The sequence below is a fragment of the Xyrauchen texanus genome, chromosome 4 (assembly GCF_025860055.1).
Source record: "Xyrauchen texanus isolate HMW12.3.18 chromosome 4, RBS_HiC_50CHRs, whole genome shotgun sequence".
Taxonomy (NCBI): Eukaryota; Metazoa; Chordata; class Actinopteri; order Cypriniformes; family Catostomidae; genus Xyrauchen; species Xyrauchen texanus.
The window spans coordinates 48,147,414-48,166,867 of NC_068279.1; the positions used below are offsets into that span (position 1 = coordinate 48,147,414).

At 47.1% G+C, this 19,454-nt stretch overlaps 1 pseudogene; it reads left to right on the plus strand.

Moving 5' to 3' along the window:
• Positions 1-1,023: 1,023 nt before the first annotated feature.
• The window catches only part of LOC127641536 (uncharacterized), an 86,591-nt pseudogene continuing 68,160 nt past the window's right edge, over positions 1,024-19,454 (plus strand).

A 19,454-nucleotide genomic window follows, 5' to 3' on the forward strand; every position in this document is an offset into this window, starting at 1 on the left:
GTGGATTCTACCTTGAAAAGAGGCAACAGAGTCGATTAATACTACCATGATGGTTTCAGAAGCTTAAGAGTAGAAACTCCAAGATCAGAATATATCTCTACAACGGTATTGCATTTCCCAGAAAATGCTGAACATTTTTCAGCTTCCAATTCAAGTTAATCCAGAAAGGAATGGAAAAGTAGATGTAATGGACTAAACTTGAACTGAAACTGAGACTGAAAGAGAATGTCTTAGAAGATCCAACAGAGACAGAAAAGCTGTTAAGCGGTTGACCTACCCTAATCTAGGAAACCCACTAGTAACAATAGTCCAGTCTCTACTCCAGAGCTTGAGTGAAGCAATTACGAACTCCCTTGTAGAACCGAACTTATCTAGAACTAACAAGTAACATGAGTAACTAAACCACAGCGGTTTAGGTCAGGGATTCCCTTCAATAAAGTTGATCATTGAATAAAGAATCCTCCGTGGCGTGAGATGGCGTGTGAGGAAACAAGATTGCGAGCCAACCCGAACCACGTTATTCACCTTCATCGCATCTGCAAGGGACTCGATGCTGCATACGGTGGATAGTTGATACATTCTCTGCCAGCATTGTAGGAGAATCGCAATAGATATACTGAAGTGAACTAAACTGCACTACTGCATCACTGCATTACATAGCATTAGTATAGCACAATACAGTTCCTATTTGAACTATATAAATACCATGCTGTTTCCACTGTCACGTTGCAAAGTATTGCCAGCTTACCCTGCCTTACCGAGCGTTTTTCCATTTGCCATTGCTGACTGTTTATTTGTTATGACCATTGCCTGTTTTCCTGGATTTACTGCTTTTTGGATACCCCTTTCTTTTGTTTGCCTTGTTGAACTGTCTTTTTGGTTTATTGTATTATACCGGCTGCATAACGATTACCTCTATTTGCCTGCCGATATGGAGTGTTTACTTTTGTTCTAATAAACTTCCAGCACATGGATCCTAACACCATCTCAATGGACAGTTAAGTACAGAATACTTCGCCTAACATGGATCCAGCAGAAGTTTCACAGCTCCAGGCCGCATTCATGCACCAGTGCGAGGTATTAAGGGTTTAGCAAGACCAGCTGCACGGTAAACTTTGCTCTCCCTTATAAGTTTGATGGTTCTGCCGAAAAATGGCAGGGTTTTTTATGACTGCAAGGTATTTTTTCAAAATCAACCTGAATCATTTGATCAAGACGCCAGGAAATGTTCTTTCTTGATGTCACTGCTTACCGGCAAAGCTCTCGATTGGGCCACTGCTGTTTGGGATAAAGATACTCAAATACAGGTTTCATTTGATTACTTCGTTCAAGTATCCAGTGGGCGGTCAAGATATCTCTGTTCAGCTACTTCATCTACGCCAGGGTCATCGATCAGCAGTGGATTATGCAGTTCTGTTCAGGACACTAGTGGCTCAGAGTGGGTGGAATGATGTTGCTCTGAAGACTGTTTTCCGTGAGGGGCTTAACCTGAAACTCAGGACGGAACTAACCTGCCAGGGTGAAGGTATGAATCTTTCTGAATATAGCACTATCATCAAGATTGATAACCTGCTTCAGAATGCTTCACAGCCTCAGTTATGTTTCTCCCCAGATTCTACAGTCTCAGTACAGTCCCAGACATCCACTGTATCATCCAAACCCATGCATGTTGCTCAGACTCGTGTTTCCATGTTAGTTCACCCAAAAATGAAAATTCTCTCATCATTTACTCACCCTCTTTCCATTCCAGATGTGTATGACTTTCTTTCTTCTGCTGAACACAAATTAAGATTTTAGAAGAATTTCTCATCTCTGTTGGTCCAAACAACGCAAGTGAATGAGTGCCAAAATTTTGAAGCTCCAAAATCCACATAAGGTCAAAATAGATGACTCTTGTGGTTTAATCAATATATTCTGAAGTGATTTCATAGGTGTAGGCGAGAAACAGATCAATATTTAAGGACATTTTTTTTACTATAAATTCTCCTCCCTTCTCATTTTCCACTTTACTTTCACTTACTACTTCTGTTTTTGGTGATTCACATCCTTCTTGCATTTCACCCCCTAATGGACACGTAGGAGAATCTATGACAAAGCAAGACGAAAATATGTATCTGTTTCTCACCCACATCTATCATATAATGTCTGAACACATGGATTTAACCACTGAAGTCATATGGATTACTTTTATGCTCCCTTTGGATTTGGATTTTGGAGTTTCACATTTTTGGCACCCATTCACTTGCATTGTATGAACCTACAGAGCTGAAATATTATTCTAAATATCATAATTTTTTGTTCTGCAGAAGAAAAAGTCATACACACCTGGGATGGCACTAGGGTGAGTAAATGATGAGAGAATTTACATTTTTGTGTGAAATATCCCTTTAAACAAATAACATTAGTAAGCGATACAAATGGGTTACTACCAGAAATATAACATTAAATAGAAACTGGGAGCAAAAGAAACTGAGAAATGGGAGGTGGATGTGTGCCTTTGAAATAATCAAGATAATAACCTAACCTATCAAGACAATAATCAAGGATGATTTTGTCTTTTCATGACATCCCTGTTGAGCATTTCTGATTTTTCAAATGGCTTCCTAGTTTAACAGTTATGCCAAACAACACATTCATCTCTTCAACTGATACAGTATCTCCTCTCTTTGTCTTCCTCCTCATCCTTGCATTTGATTAATTGCTGGCATTCAAGCATTAGGAACTATTTAATTGATTGAGTTGTTTGTGTCAGAATGGAATTTCATCATAAGAAATTGTGCTGCCCCATGGATGATAATCTGCAAATGTGCAGCTAACTGTGTTTACACCAAATTTCCATTAAATACTAAAACTCATTGATTGTCAAGGTAATTAACCCGCTTCATTGCAGGTTTCAGGAGAGTACAACTAAAGGAGCAAAAATCCATAAATGCTATGATCAAAATAGGATTTTTGCTATCCGTCTATTTCTCCTAGTAGGGGTGTGTTTGTATTTTTATCTGTGTGCGTGTTGTTTCAATTCCAGTATTCCTTTGTCACCTCAAGATTAAAATGCAGTGCCAAATGCACTGCAAAAGCTATCACTGTCCTTTTCTGCATATTGCGGCGCTACTTTGTGGTCCGTTCTGCATAAAGCGGCGGCTCATTTTTGCTTATCACGGCCCGTTTTGCACATTTCGCGGACGCACCACCGGCCCGCTCGGTTCTCCAGCTGGCCAGTCCGCCCATGATCGGCCCCAAAATGCGTCGGCCCACCGGGAAAATGCCTAGTATGCCAGATTGCCAGTCCAGCCCTGAGAAGAGTTATGGGATGAAGATTTGTTTTCTTTAACAGGCAAATTAATGGATGGAGTGACAGATTGTTCCACTCATTTTAAGAGTCCTCAAATATATCTTAAAGTCACTTTTCTAAAATATTAGGTCATATAAAAAGTCTTAACTATAAATCATAGAACAAAGTCTTAATTATCATTTAAAGAGGTCTTTAAATCTTGGGACGGAAAGGCAGGAATTGCAATATGGCCTAATGTCATTATTAAAACTTAAAAAGCTAGATTTGTTTAAATAAATGTATAGTCTGTGTATGCTGTGCACTACAAAGGGAAAACACACTCCAAGTTAGTAATGCAGTGTTTTCAGAGGTTTCAGAGCAGTTCGCAATTAGTGAGTACCAGACATTTATGACAAGCGATCGTTGATGATCTAAAATTAATGAATTTCTGCTCCTATTTGTCAAATGGCAATGCTTACTTTATAGTGTTTCTATTGTAATGCGTTGTAAATGAATGTAAGATTATATATTTTGTATAGTTTTTCTGTTTGTGTGAGCAGTTGGGAGCACAGATATTTCAAAATATAGCTTGTTTAGTTAAAAGTCCTGCTTTATGCACATTTTATGCTGTTATTGGTATTTTGGTTGCACAATAAGCCTCATCTGGGATTTATTTCCATTTGGACTCATCCCCTTCCTGTCACAGGAAGGGAAGACCTAAAACAATATTTAACACATTAAATATAAGGATTTTTTAAACTATAGGCAGATTAATAGATTATCGTCGTTCTTAAAACTTGGCACAAATAGCCAGAAAAGCATTAAAATGGTCAAAGATGTCAATCTACTGCATGTTTACATAAACCAACACTGTACAAGAAGGCTATAAAAAGGGATGAATGCCTCCCAAAAGCCTTTGTTTCTTAGACTAGAGATGAACATTATTGATACAGTATTCCAAGTGCTGACTTTTTAATTATTCAATAGCCTACATTAATTTGTAATAGTATTAAATTACATTAAGCTTTCAATTAAAATTATCTAATTATATAAAATTATATAATTTTTTTTTTTTTTAAAGATTTTAAAATTAATAATCCAGTGTTTTCTTGTTGTGGACATATATGAATTCACTTATGCGTTGATATAACAGCTGTTTTTTTTTTTTTTTTATCAATTTCATAATTTGTCTGCAGCAGTCCTCTTCAGCTCTTGCAGCAGCCACTGTATTTCTTCTTGCTGTGATTCCTTGTGCTTTGCAAATCATATCACGTTCTAACTCTTGATTTAATGGCAATCTCTTGTGCAGTGTAAATTTGTTTTCATTCTTCATATTTTGTAACAATCTCCTACTGTGCTGATTAAACGTATTTGAATTCTTCATATTTTCATAATGATCGTCCTTCAGCTGAGAGATAACTCCCACTGATTCTCACGAGAAGTGAATCTCAAATCTGGCATTTTCTCTCCATGTTTCACTGCTGTTCACTGCAATCGTCACTTATTCATGAGTACGAGCTCATGAACTAATCTAAACTCTGGATCAAAGCCTGAGTTGATAGAGAAAGTCGTTGAGCAGCTTTATGGTACCAATAAGCCTGATTGAATTGGTTTTGTCAGCTGGAAACCAATCCTGGAACCCTGAGTTTGTTCAATGAGCTTCATGGTATAGGCCAAATGTGCATTGATGTAAAAGTAATTGTTGATAATGTCTTGATGTTGAGCTACAGTGTGAAGTCACAAAGTTGTGGAGTATAGAACGAGTCGATTTTGCAGCATCGTTTCCACAAATGCTTTTTTTCATTGGGGAGGAAGTATTGAGTTCTGAAACTTTCAGTATGTTTATATAGTACAATGACCTCTTATATGTCAAAAGATCGAGGAAAATTTGATTCCTCATGTCAAGACCCCTTGAACCACATATGGTTTTATGATGGTAATCAGTGGCGGTTTTAGCTTGTATGGCGCCCTGGGCGAACCCCGGAAAAAAAGTACCATTCTGCACTAACTAATTTTTATTCAGACATTTGGAACAACACAAATTATCAAAACATTTACAACTATATACATATAAAAATATATACAAAAATAAGACTGATAAATATCAAAAAGAAGTAACAAAGACAAATAGAAACAAGTTGTAGTATATAGATACAAATTAAAAAGAGAATCTAATTATTACCCTATTGCTAACAAAAAACACACAAATAAAATAAAATTGCACAAATCCTATATCACACAAAGACACAAATAGAATAACACACTTATAAAGAAGAGAACCCAAATTTTCCTAAACTGGGCACCTGATGGATTAGACCTTTTCTTATCCATTTGTGTTGATTTGGCTCTTGAGCATCAATAATAACCACTGTCAACCAATCAAGACTAAACCAATTCACCTTGGGGGTTTGCAGACTGTCTGGATTTATATTATTCTTAACGATTTCACACAAACCAGAAAAAATGCAACAATATGTCTGTGAAACTATATATTCACAGTATAATGAATGAATTGTGTTTTATTTTGTAACGTTTTGTAGTGTGACTGATTGACTGCATTAGTACTGTACAAAGTTAGAGGTGAGCAATTTGATAGATTCCCCTGCTCCCCCTACCTCGGGCTTCCAGTGGTTAGACCTGAACTTCCTCCACCCCCCTCCCCATCTCGTACTTCTGAGTGGGAGAACTTCCTAGGTAGTAGCCTGCCAAGCTCACAAAAAAAAAATTTAATCAGGGCGCCCACTCCAACAAGGTTAATTGACCCACAGTGATTGTCACAGTGAATGGTGACATGATATCATTGACGTGACGTGCAAATGAGCGATAGAAAACTGATTGCACAAATGTCACCATTCCGATTTTTTTTTTGTGCGGGTGCCCTGTGCCACTGCACATTGCTGGCAAGATGCCGCCCTGGGCGCTTGATTCCTAGTGATGGTAATACAGAACCAAACATTGCCTTGCCTATCCATCTCAATTGTTGCTTCTAGACAGAAATTAGATTCAATTGAGATCAAATGGAAGATTTTTCATTAAGTATTCTGCTTCTCAAAAATTTCTCCTCAGAAAAAGGTCCCAGTAATCTCACTTGTGTCTCCTCTATATTTGCAGAAGATATCTCAACAATATCACAAATTTTATTACCAATGTTTGTAATCAAAAGACAAAAAATCAATATGAATATCTAATCTATGCTTTTGGCGTAAGTTATAACCCTATAATCGTACCTAGGGGTGGGCGATATGATTAAAAATCTATATAAAAATATTCTTTATTTTTTACGAGTCAGCAGTGGCTGAGATCGCTGTGGGCCACTCACATCCTGGGCAGCCTCAACACCACAGCGGACACGCTGTCGTGGCAGATGATGCTCAGTAGAGAGTTGAGACTACATCCCAGGTGGTCCAGCTGATTTGGAGTTGATTTGGCAAAGCACAGGTAGACCTGTTCGCTTCCCAGGAATCCTCCCACTGCCCACTCTGGTATTCCCTGACAGGAGCCCCCCTCAGGACAGATGCACTGGCACACACAGCTGGCCCCGGGGGCTGCTCAAATATGCTTTCCCCCAGTGAGTATACTTGCACAGACCCTGTGCAAGGTCAGGGAGGATGAGGAACGAGTCACCCACGTGGCCCCATATTGGGCCAACCCAGACTTGGTTCTCGGACCTTACAATCATCACGACAGCACCTCGCTGGCAAATTCCCCTGAGGAGGGACCTCTTCTCTCAGGGACAGGGCACCATCTGGCCTCTGGCACCATCAGACCTCTGGAACCTCCACGTCTGGCCCTTTGATGGGAAGCGGAAGATCTAAGTGGCCTACCACCAGCAGTGGCAGACAAGATCACTCAGGCCAGAGCTCCCTCTACGAGACAGCTTTATGCCCTGAAGTGCCGTTTGTTCGCGAGCTGGTGTTCTTCCTGAGCCGAAGACCTCCAGAGATGCACAGTAGGATCTGTGCTTTCCTTCCTGCAGGAGAGGCTGGAGGGGTGGCTGTACCCCTCCACCTTGATGGTACAGTATATGTGGCCGCCATAGCAGCCCACCACAATGCTGTGGATGGTAAGTCCCTATGGAAGCATGACCTGATCATCATGTTCCTCAGAGGCACCCAGAGGCTGAATCCTCCTAGGCCACCCCTCTTCTCCTCATAGGATCTCTCCGTGGTCCTCCTGGGCCTTCGGAGTGCTCCGTTTGAGCCACTAGAGCTAAAAGCCGAGCTGAAAGCCCTCTCCTTGAAGACGGCCCTCCTGATTGCGCTCACCTCCATTTAGAGGTTTGGGGACCTGCAAGTGTTTTCTGTCAGCGGCACTTGCCTGGAGTTCAGTCCGGCATATTCTCACGTGATCCTGAGACCGGGGCTGGGCTATGTGCCTAAGGTTCCCACGACCCCCTTCAGGGACCAGTTGGTGAGCCTGCAAGTGCCTCCTGGGAGGAGGAAGACCCAGCCCTGTCGTTGCTGTGTCCAGTGTGTGCTTTGTGCATCTACTTGGATTGCACGCAGAGCTTTAGACACTCTAAGCAGCTCTTTGTCTGCTTAGGCAGACAGCGGAAAGGGAACACTGTCTCCAAACAGAGGCTTGCCCACTGGATCATGGATGCCATTGCTTTGGCATACTAGGCCGCGCCCGCCCCTTTGGGAATATACGAGCACACAATGACACCTCTCTAGCAGACATCTGCTGAGCAGCAGGCTGGGCAACACCCAATATCTTTACGAGATTTAACAATCTTCAGGTTGAGCTGGTTTCCTCTCGTGATTTGTCAGGTATGAACTGGTAAGTTTGGTAATACGGACCAGCTGGCCAGGTGTATTGCTTGCGCATAGCACCTTTCCCCTCCTTGAGGCAAAGATGTAGGCTTCTTCTCCCATGCGAGTTCACAAACCCTGGATGTCCTTCCTCCCTAGCCCTGTGATTCGTTGATTCAATGGAGGAATTCGCAGCTGGACACACTACGGGTGCAATATGCCCAGTACTTTTATATGTTGGTTACTCCGATAAGCCCCTGTGATGTGTTTTCCGCAGTACAGTCTCCCTGTCAGCAGACTCACATCTCCCTTGGGCAGAGCTCCCTCTGCCCAGGTCGCTGTGTTGTAGAGCTCTTCCCCTTCAAGTCAGGACCTACCACCGTGCCTCTCCCAAAGAACACCTTCCCCGATGCGTTTAATAGCGTTAGATGGCCCCAGCCGAATCTAATACTCTGTGAAGAGAAAACATAGAGAGAAAGGCAGCGGCTGGCACGGCCTGCTCCCATGCTAGTTATGTCGCTTCCCCCCCTCAGAGTGAACAAAAAGCTTGTTTCACAATATAAATATCTAAAACTCCTTTAAAACAACATACACTTACTTTAGCAGCTATACTGCAGAAGGCATTTTTTTTTTTCTGAGAATGTTGAAAATAATATTGAAAATATTATATTTTAAAAATATCTAAAAATCCTTTAAAAAAAGATGCATTCACCTGAGAAGCAGCATATAAGATATTTTGACTTGCTTTTAGAGAATAGATAATGAATATAAGTATAGTTTGTGTTTACTTTACTCACAGAAGTATAACCAATTTAAAAAATACACTTATATACAAAATACACTTGTTTGTCTCTGTATCTTATATGTTGCTTCTCAATTCAATGCATTTTTTGATAATTTTAAATGGTAACAACACAAACACTTGATAAGAATATTTTTTTTTCCTTTAATCCAATTAATGTCATTTAGAGATATTTTTAAAAGATAATTTTGTCCACTATAGTTAGCAAGCATGTTTAATACAACCTTTTAAGTTGTGTACATGCTGAATAGATTGTAGTCTATTACATTTATGTATTTGGCAGACGCTTTTATCCAAAGCGACTTACAGTGCACTTATTACAGGGACAGTCCCCCTGGAGCAACCTGGAGTTAAGTGCCTTGCTCAAGGAAACAATGGTGGTGGCCGTGGGGACCGAACCAGTGACCTTCTGATTAACAGTTATGTGCTTTAGCCCACTACGCCACCACCACTCCCAGTTAAGAGCTAATGATTAATCATTGCAATAATTGCCCAAATAGTCCAATAATCATTCAAATATTCATTAGATTAGTCGATTTTCAAAATAATCATTAGTTGCAGCCCTAATGACATTTGGTACTTCAGCTCTATTTTAGCACTTTTAATGCTCTTTTCCAATTCAATGAATTCTTGTGCTTCAATCTTTGTAATGAAGGAGGCATTTTGTATGATCCACCCCCTAAGAACTGCCTGAAGCGCCTCTTGAGCCACCCACAGAGGACACTGAAGATCAATTGGTTTATACAGAAACACTGACTTATGTCTTTAACATTTGTTGAAATGCTGGGTCCTTCAGAAGGGATTTATTAAAGCGTCATCTATATGATTTTCTTTTCTATTTTTGCGGCAACATCTCTAAACACTACGAAGCATGATTTGAAACCAAAACTATTCCTAATTGAGCAGTCAGTGGCAGATGGTATAAGTGACTTAGATATATATATAAAAAAAATAGATTCTAGAGTAAATCTTATGAACTGATTTAAAAGGTGTAGTCTCTCCCAGATGGATTCAGCAGTCTCCAAATGTCTGTAAGACCAAGATTTTTACACATCCTCTGTAGTGTCAATGTTGCTCTAAGGGTCAACACACTTTTGCATCACTATGATCAAGGACTGGGTCAATTAAAAGATTGAAGTCTCCACTCAAAACCATATCATGAAGGATCCCAGCTTATTGTAATTTTCCCTCAAGCTCTATAAAAAAGTTCAGATCATCAGCATTGGGTGCATAAATATTAGCTAAAATAAGATTTTGACCCTGTATTTCAGACAAAACAATAATGACTCTTCCTAAATTATCTTTGATCTGTTTGATACATTTAAATAGTAAATGCTTACTTCTCAATGTGATGACTCCCCTGGTCTTACTCGAACCAGCACTACAAAACACGTTCATCCAATGCCCTCCAAATTTTTTCAGCTTCCTGTGGAGAAAGGTGCATTGAAGGAACACTATCACAAGAAAAGATTTAACCTTCCTTCTTTTTATAGGGTGCCCCAGCCCATTAATGTTCCGCATTTTACCTATATTAAAGTGTGATATATTGACATGCAAAGAGAAATTGAGGACCCAAGGCTAAATTATATATACCATGATTCAACAATGTAGCCATAAAATACTTAACTCACAGAACAGAAAAAAAATGCACTTCAACCTCATGCATAACAGTCCCAACTGGAGTCCATCTCCCGGAAAACCAATGGTCCATCCGCACACACAAGACCCTCTGCAACACCATTGATACAAGTTGTCACGAAATGCAGACAACGAAGGCAGACGAAGGTTGAGGATCCAAATGCAGTACTTTTATTCTTATTCCAAACACAAAGGAAAACCCACAATGGGGAAATAAACTTGAACAGAGAACTTCGGGCAGGGAAACACACCAGGCTAACAACATTCATGAACATACTAACAACGACTGACAGAGACTGAACAAACAGACAGGGTTTAAATACAAGAATGTGGGACAAAGGGGCCAATGAACAAACAGGATTCAAACAAGATAACAAGGTGATTGACAGAAACCAAAGGCAAACAAATGAGGGCAGGTGCAAACAATGAACGAAAGCTAACAAGGAGACAGTGGAGCTACAAAAGGGCCAAAAGTGAAAACTAAGGAGTACAAAAGTGACAAAAATGGTAAACAAAAGGGCAACGGTGGAACAAGACAGGGTATACATAACAGAGCCCCCCCTCAAAGGATTGGCTTCCAGACGATCCTAAAAAACAAAGACAAAAGACAAAAAACCCACAGAGAACAAAATGATGGCACCGGGGGCAGACAGGCAGACCAGGGGGGGCACAAGAGCAAGGAGGCAGTCCAAGGGGCACAGAGGGCAGGCAGGAAGTCCAAGGGGGCACAAAGGACAGGCAGGAAGTCCAAGGGGGGCCACGAGGGGAAATGAGACAGTCCACGGGGGCACAAAGGGAGATGAGACAGTCCATGGGGGAACAAGGGGCAATTAGGCAGTCCACGGGGGCACAAAGGGACAGGTTTAGGAGGCCGGGGTGGTATCGACCGGGCAGGGACAGGTTTAGGTGGTCTGGGAGGTGTTGAACGGGCAGGGACAAGTTTAGATGGCCCGGGGGCTGGCCATAAGGCACGGGCCGGTTCAGGGGGCCTGGGAGGAGGCCACAGGACAGAGGCCGGTTTTGGTGGCCTGGGAGATGGCCGTGGGCCAAGGGCCGGTTCAAGGGACCTGGGAGGTGGCCACAGGACAGAGGCCGGTTTTGGTGGCCTAGGAAATGGCCGTGGGGCAAGGACCGGTTCAGGGGACCTGGGAGGAGGAGTGAAGCGGCGCCAAGGAGGACCTCTGAGGCGGAGCCGAGGGAGGCTCGGGAGGCAAATCCGAGGGAGGTGATGGCCTTGAAGGCTCAGACGGCGGAACTGAGGGAGGCTCAGGAGGTGGAGCTGAAGGAGGCTCAGGAGGCGGAGCCGAGGTAGGCGGCGCCGTAGGAGGCTTTAGGAGCGGAGACCTGGAAGGCTCTGGAGTCTCTGGGAGCAGAGCCGTAGGGGGCTCGGGAGGTAGAGCCGTAGGAGGCTCGGGAGGCAGAGCCGTAGGAGGCTCAGGAGGCTCTGAGGGCGGAGCCGTCGGAGGCTCAGGAGGCTGAGCCCTAGGAGGCTCGAGAGACTGGAGAGGCGGAGCCCTGGAAGGCTCGGGAGGCGGAGCTCTGGAAAGCTCGGGAGGCGGAGCTCTGGAAAGCTCGGGGGGTGCTGGCTCTCGGACGGTCATGGCTACTGGCGCTGGCTCTTGGACGGTCATGGCTACTGGCGCTGGCTCTTGGACGGTCATGGCTACTGGCGCTGGGACGGACAAGACCACAGGGGCTGGCTCAGGGATGGTCGAGGCTGCAGGCACTGGCTCAGGAACGGTCGAGGCTGCAGGCGCTGGCTCACGGACATCGGAGGCTACAGGCGTTGGCTCAGGGACGGTCGAAGCTACAGGCGCTGGCTCACGGACATCTGAGGCTACAGGCACTGGCTCATTGACGTTTGAGGCTATCGGCACTGGCTCACTGACGTCTGAGGCTACAGACGCTGGCTCATTGACCGTGGCTGACGAGGACTCTGGCTCGCTGACCGTGGCTGACGAGGACTCTGGCTCGCTGACCGTGGCTGACGAGGACTCTGGCTCGCTGACCGGGGCAGGCGTGGGCTCTGGCTCGCAGACCGGGGCAGGCGTGGGCTCTGGCTCGCAGACCGGGGCAGGCGAGGGCTCTGGCTCGCAGACCGGGGCAGGCGTGGGCTCTGGCTCGCAGATCGGAGCAGGCATGTGCCGGAAGGCGGAAGCCCGTCTTCTCTCCCTCCTCCGGGCAGACGAAGTGGGCTGCGCTGGCTCGTGGAAGGCGACTGGCATGAGGGTCGTTCCGCTGACAGGTTGGGCTGGTGTTACGGGGAGCGGTGAGCTGCACACTAGTAGAGTCGTCTCCAGGTAGTCGCGAAGGGTACAGCCGGGTGCTGCCTGTGGCACCCGCTCCCTCAGCGAGGGGTTCAAGCTGTTCTTGAAAAAGACCACCAGAGCTGAGTCCGGGAAGTCAGTAAAGCTTGCCAGGAGGAGAAAGTAGAGAGCGTAGTCTTCTAATGGGTGGTCATCTTGCTGCAAGTTAAGCAGCCGGCATTTGGCCCGAATAGCTGCTGGATCCATGTGTGTGTGGTCAGTCGTTCTGTCACGAAATGCAGACAACGAAGGCAGATGAAGGTTGAGGATCCAAATGCAGTACTTTTATTCTTATTCCAAACACAAAGGAAAACCCACAATGGGGAAATAAACTTGAACAGAGAACTTCGGGCAGGGAAACACACCAGGCTAACAACATTCATGAACATACTAACAACGACTGACAGAGACTGAACAAACAGACAGGGTTTAAATACAAGAATGTGGGACAAAGGGGCCAATGAACAAACAGGACTCAAACAAGATAACAAGGTGATCGACAGAAACCAAAGGCAAACAAATGAGGGCAGGTGCAAACAATGAACGAAAGCTAACAAGGAGACAGTGGAGCTACAAAAGGGCCAAAAGTGAAAACTAAGGAGTACAAAAGTGACAAAAATGGTAAACAAAAGGGCAACGGTGGAACAAGACAGGGTATACATAACACAAGTCTACTTCAGTCCGGTGTTTTTTTTACACCATACAATTGAACTGCACATGAAAGTTTTCAATAAAATAGGCCTATTAAATAACAACATCAAACCTACAAAATGAACAAATAAACTCAAAAATAAGCAAATAAAGGAAAAGAGAAAATATTAATAATAAAAAAATTTATCAAAAGAGATAGACAGTGGACAACTGTCTGCATAACAAACCCTCTCAAACCGAATCAGCAAAATGCACAATGTGTAGTCCTGCTGATTCAGCGCTGGCAAAGCCACATACTCACTCCATTGATAGAGTGAAGGCCATAGCTTCTCCTGGGCATGTGAAAGTCTTACATCCATCCTTAGCATCAATTCTCAGTTTAGCTAGGAAAAGTAAAGCGAAGCTCACATCCTGTGCTTTAAGAAATTTCTTACACTCTTTGAATATCTCCCGTTTCACTAGTGTAACACTTGCAAAGTCTGGAAAAACCATAATGTTGTAATTCTCCCAGCACAGCTTGCCTTTATTCCTCTGCTGAATGCAAGAATCTTTCCAGAACGGATCGGGGTCTGTCACCAGCTTTGGGAAGCCAACCGAGAGCTCTGTGTATGCACTCTATTTCCTGATGACAGCCCGCTATGTTGTAGAAATTCAGAATAAGCACATCCAGGAACTTGACCATATTTTGACCGTCCTTTCCCTCTGGGATTCCAACAAAACAAAAATGATTACATCTGCTTCAATTTTCTATATCAGATTTGGTAGCTGGCGGGTTAGTCTGCAGCCCTTTTCCGGCTGCTTCCACAGACTTGATTAGCGTTTCAGCCTCGTCCATTCTTGAGATCAGGGCAGAACATTTTGCCTCCATAGATGTGATCGCTCTATGTTTTTCCGCAAGGACCTTCATGAAAGCTCGAGATTTTCGCACTACAACATTGCTGTCATTCCTAACTGGACCTCTGCCATCTTGCTCTTTAGAGGAGTCAGACACGTGTGACCGTAAATGCTTTTTAATATCCCCACAGGCAGACAACTTCCTACACTCCCCGCTCAGTTTAACAATCATAAGTAAATCAGTTCTCACTGAGTAATGCTGATTGAAAGGATAACTGTAGCAAAGTGTAGCGGAGAACGGCACTAGGCTGCTTCCACTCGCATAGTGTCCCGTAATTTATTCATAATGAATTTGTAATGAATTGCCAAATTTTAGACAACACAAATATGGGATGCTTGAGCATTTTATCTGCTAAAATATGGAACAATAGTGTCCCAAAAGAATTTCGTACAAAATAGAGAATTTCATCCTGCAACCCTAATCTTAGGGAGCTCTGTCTCTCAGGACGGGGAGAAGAGAGACCAGTCAAGTCTTCATGTGCCATACTTTTTGTTATCACATGTGTTGTTGATTTAGATATTAGCAGGGGTGCATTGCGGATAAAAAAAAAATTATTCCATCCAGTCCTGAATAATCACACAGAATGCCTGTATGTCTTAATGTTTGATGGTGTTATGCTTGAGTAACGAGGCAGACGAGGAGATGCGGATCCAAACGCAGTTTGAACTTTATTACGTGAACCAAACAGGAAAACACAAAGGAACAACCCACGATGGGGAAATGAAACATAAAATAGCGACTTAAACACGAGGTAAGCAACAGGGGACTCGAGGAGGAAACACACACCAGGTTGACATCAAACGACGATCGACGAAGACTGAACAAAGACACGGGGTATAAATACACAAACATGGGAAAAGGGGCCAATGAAAGAACAGAACTCAAACAAGATAATAAGGTGATTAACAGAAGCAAACGGCAAACTAATGAGGGCAGGTGAAAACAATGACAGGGAACACGAACGCTAACAGAGGACTATGGAGTTACATAAGGGACTAAAGTGAAAACTAAGAAGTGCAAAAGTGACAAGATGGAAAACAAGAGGGCAACAGTGAAACAAGACAGGGTAACCATAACAGAGCCCCCCCCTAAAGGATCGGCTTCCAGACGATCCTTAACAACAAATAACAAAAGACAAAAACCCACAAGAACAACATGTGGGCACCAGGGGCAAACAGACAGTCCAAGTGGGCACATGGGCAGACGGGCAGACAGGCAGACCAGGGGGGCACACTGGGCAGGCAGGAAGTCCGGGGGGGAAATGAGACAGTCCACGAGGGCACAAATGGAGGTGAGACAGTCCACAGGGGCACAAGTGGAGACGAGGGTTAGGGGGCCAGGGAGGCATCGACTGGGCAGGAACAGGTTTCGATGGTCTGGGAGCTGGCCACCGGGCAAGGGTAGGTGCAGGAGGCCTGGGAGCTGGCCACAGGGCGATGACAGGTTTGGGGAACCTGGGAGGAGGCCACTGGACGGGGACTGGGTCAGGAGGCCTGGGGGAGGTCTCAGGACGGGAACAGGGTCAGGAGGCCTGGGTGGAGGCCACCGGACAGGGTCAGGGGGCCTGGGAAGAGGCCACGGGACTGGGTCAGGGGGTCCGGGAGGAGGCCACAGGACAGGGACCGGGTCAGGAGGCCTGGGAGGAGGCCAGGGAGGAGGCCACAGGATAGAGACCGGCTTTGGTGGCCTGGGAGGTGGTCGTGGGCCAAGGGCCGGTTCAGGGGACCTGGGAGGTGACCACGGAACAGAGGCCGGTTTTGGTGGCCTAGGAGATGGAGTGGCCACAGGGGAGGCCGGCGGCGCTGCGTGAGGCGGAGCCAAGGAGGACCTCTGAGGCGGAGCCGAGGGAGGTGATGGCTCAGAAGGCCCAGAAGGCGGAGCTGAGGGAGGCTCAGGAGGTGGAGCTGAAAGAGGCTCAGGAGGCGGAGCCGGGGTAGGCGGCACCGTGGGAGGCTTTAGGAGCGGAGACCAGGAAGACTCTGGAGGCTCTGGGGGCAGAGACGTAGGAGGCTCTGAGGGTGGAGCCGTCGAAGGCTTGAGTGGCTTGAGAGGCGGTGCCGGAGGAGGCTCGGGAGGCGGAGCCATAGGAGGCTTGGGAGGCTCTGAGGGCGGAGCCGTCGAAGGCTTGAGTGGCTCGAGCGGCGGAGCCGTAGGAGGCTCGGGAGGCTCGGAGGGCGGAGCCGTCAAAGGCTTGAGTGGATCAAGAGACGGAGCCGGAGTAGTCTCGGGAGGCGGAGTCATAGGAGGCTCTGGGTGCGGAGCTGCAGGAGGCCCCGTAGGCGGAGCTGCAGGAGGCTCGAGAGGCTCTGGGGCGGAGCCGTAGGAGACTCGGGGGGCGGAGCCCTGGAAGGCTCGAGAGGCGGAGCCCTGGAAGGCTCGAGAGGCGGAGCCCTGGAAGGCTTGAGAGGTTCGAGAGGCGGAGCCCTGGGAGGCTTGAGAGGCTTGAGGGGCGGAGCCCTGGCAGGCTCGAGAGGCTTGAGGGGCGGAGCCCTGGCAGGCTCGAGAGGCTTGAGGGGCGGAGCCCTGGCAGGCTCGAGAGGCTTGAGGGGCGGAGCCCTGGCAGGCTCGAGAGGCGGAGCTCTGGGAAGCTCAGGGGGCGGAGCTCTGGAAAGCTTGGGAGGCTTGAGAGACGGAGCCCTGGAAGACTCGAGAGACTTGAGGGGCGGAGCCCTGGAAGACTCGAGAGACTTGAGAGGCGGAGCCCTGGAAGGCTCGAGGGGCTTGAGGGGCGGAGCCCTGGTAGGCTCGAGAGGGTTGAGAGGCGGAGCCCTGGAAGGCTCGAGAGGCTTGAGAGGCGGAGCTCTGGGAAGCTCGGAGGGCGGAGCTCTGGAAAGCTTGGGAGGCTTGAGAGGCGGAGCCCTGGAAGGCTCAAGGGGCGGAGCCCTGGTAGGCTCGAGAGGCTTGAGAGGCGGAGCCCTAGAAGGCCCGAGAGGCTTGAGAGGCGGAGCTCTGGGAAGCTCGGAGGGCGGAGCTCTGGAAAGCTCGGGAAACTCGGACAGCGGAGCTCTGGAAAGCTCGGGAACTTCGGACAGCGGAGCTCTGGAAAGCTCGGAAACTCGGAAGGCGGAGCTCTGGAAAGCTCGAAACTCGGATGGCGGAGCTCTGGAAAGCTCGGAAACTCGGATGGCGGAGCTCTGGAAAGCTCGGGAAACTCGGATGGCGGAGCTCTGGAAAGCTCGGGAAACTCGGATGGCGGAGCTCTGGAAAGCTCGGGAAACTCGGATGGCGGAGCTCTGGAAAGCTTGGGAGGAGGAGCCCTGGGAGACTCGAGAGGTGCTGGCTCTTGGACGATCGAGGCTTCTGGTGCTGGCTCTTGGACGGTCATGGCTACTGGCACTGGCTCTTGGACGGTCATGGCTACTGGCACTGGCTCTTGGACGGTCATGGCTTTAGGCACTGGCTCTTGGACGGTCACGGCTACTGGCTCTGGCTCTTGGACGGTCAAACTGGCTCTTGGACGGTCATGGCTACTGGCACTGGCTCTTGGACGGTCATGGCTACTGGCACTGGCTCTTGGACGGTCACGGCTACTGGCTCTGGCTCTGGGACGGTCGAGGCTACAGGCGCTGGCTCTGGGACGGTCGAGGCTACAGGCGCTGGCTCACTGACGTCTGAGGCTAACGGCACTGGCTCACTGACGTCGGAGGCTAACGGCACTGGCTCACTGACGTCGGAGGCTAACGGCACTGGCTCACTGACGTCTGAGGCTACTGGCTCTGGCTGGGTTACCGTGGTATGTGCCGGCTTAGGTTCGCCGGGCGCTGAGGGCAGAGTCAAGGGGGGTTTCGGGCATGGGGCTGCGGCAGGCAGAGGCTGGAGCGCAGAGACCACTCCCTTTCTCCTCTTCCTCCGGGCTGATGCGACTGGGGAGGCTGAGATGCTGTTCCTGGTCAGCGTGGGTTCAGGCTCACTGGCCGTGGTTGACGAGGGCTCAGGCTTGCTGATGGTAGAGGCCGTAGGCGCTGGTTCGCTCACTGACATACGTGGCCGCTGGCTCGCTCACTGTGACATGCGTGGCCGCTGGCTCGCTCACTGTGACATGCGTGGCTGCTGGCTCGCTCACTGTGACATGCGTGGCCGCTGGCTCGCTCACTGTGACATGCGTGGCCGCTGGCTCGCTCACTGTGACATGCGTGGGCCCTGGCTTGCAGACCGGGGCAGGCGTGGGTTCTGGTTTGCAGACCGGGGCAGGCGTGGGTTCTGGCTCGCAGACCGGGGCAGGCGTGGGCTCTGGCTTGCAGACCGGGGCAGGCGTGACAGGAAGAGTCCCGGACAGCTGAAGGGTCTCCACAGTGGGTGGAGGGGTAGGGTCCTCCTCCTCTACGACGCCCACGGTGAGCTGTGAGCCGCAAACTAGTCGCCTCCAGGAAGTCGCAGAGCGTCCAGCCGTGCATTGCCTGTGGCAACCGCTCCCTCAGCGCCGCGTTCAGATTGCCCCTAAAGAAGGCCACCAAGGCTGAGTCCGGGAAGTCTGAGACACTCGCCAGGTTCAGGAAGTCGTGGATGTGGTCTTCAATAGGGCGGTCCTCTTGCTTTAAGCAGAGCAGATGGTAGTTCGCACGTTGAACTGCTGGATCCATGGGGGTATCAATCGTTCTGTTATGCTTGAGTAACGAGGCAGACGAGGAGATGCGGATCCAAACGCAGTTTGAACTTTATTACGTGAACCAAACAGGAAAACACAAAGGAACAACCCACGATGGGGAAATGAAACATAAAATAGCGAATTAAACACGAGGTAAGCAACAGGGGACTCGAGGAGGAAACACACACCAGGTTGACATCAAACGACGATCGACGAAGACTGAACAAAGACACGGGGTATAAATACACAAACATGGGAAAAGGGGCCAATGAAAGAACAGAACTCAAACAAGATAATAAGGTGATTAACAGAAGCAAACGGCAAACTAATGAGGGCAGGTGAAAACAATGACAGGGAACACGAACGCTAACAGAGGACTATGGAGTTACATAAGGGACTAAAGTGAAAACTAAGAAGTGCAAAAGTGACAAGATGGAAAACAAGAGGGCAACAGTGAAACAAGACAGGGTAACCATAACAGATGGTGCCCATTGTTTCATATTTTATTCAAGTATTTTAATAGTCATTAATAGCCAGGATTTGCTTCCAGAGGAA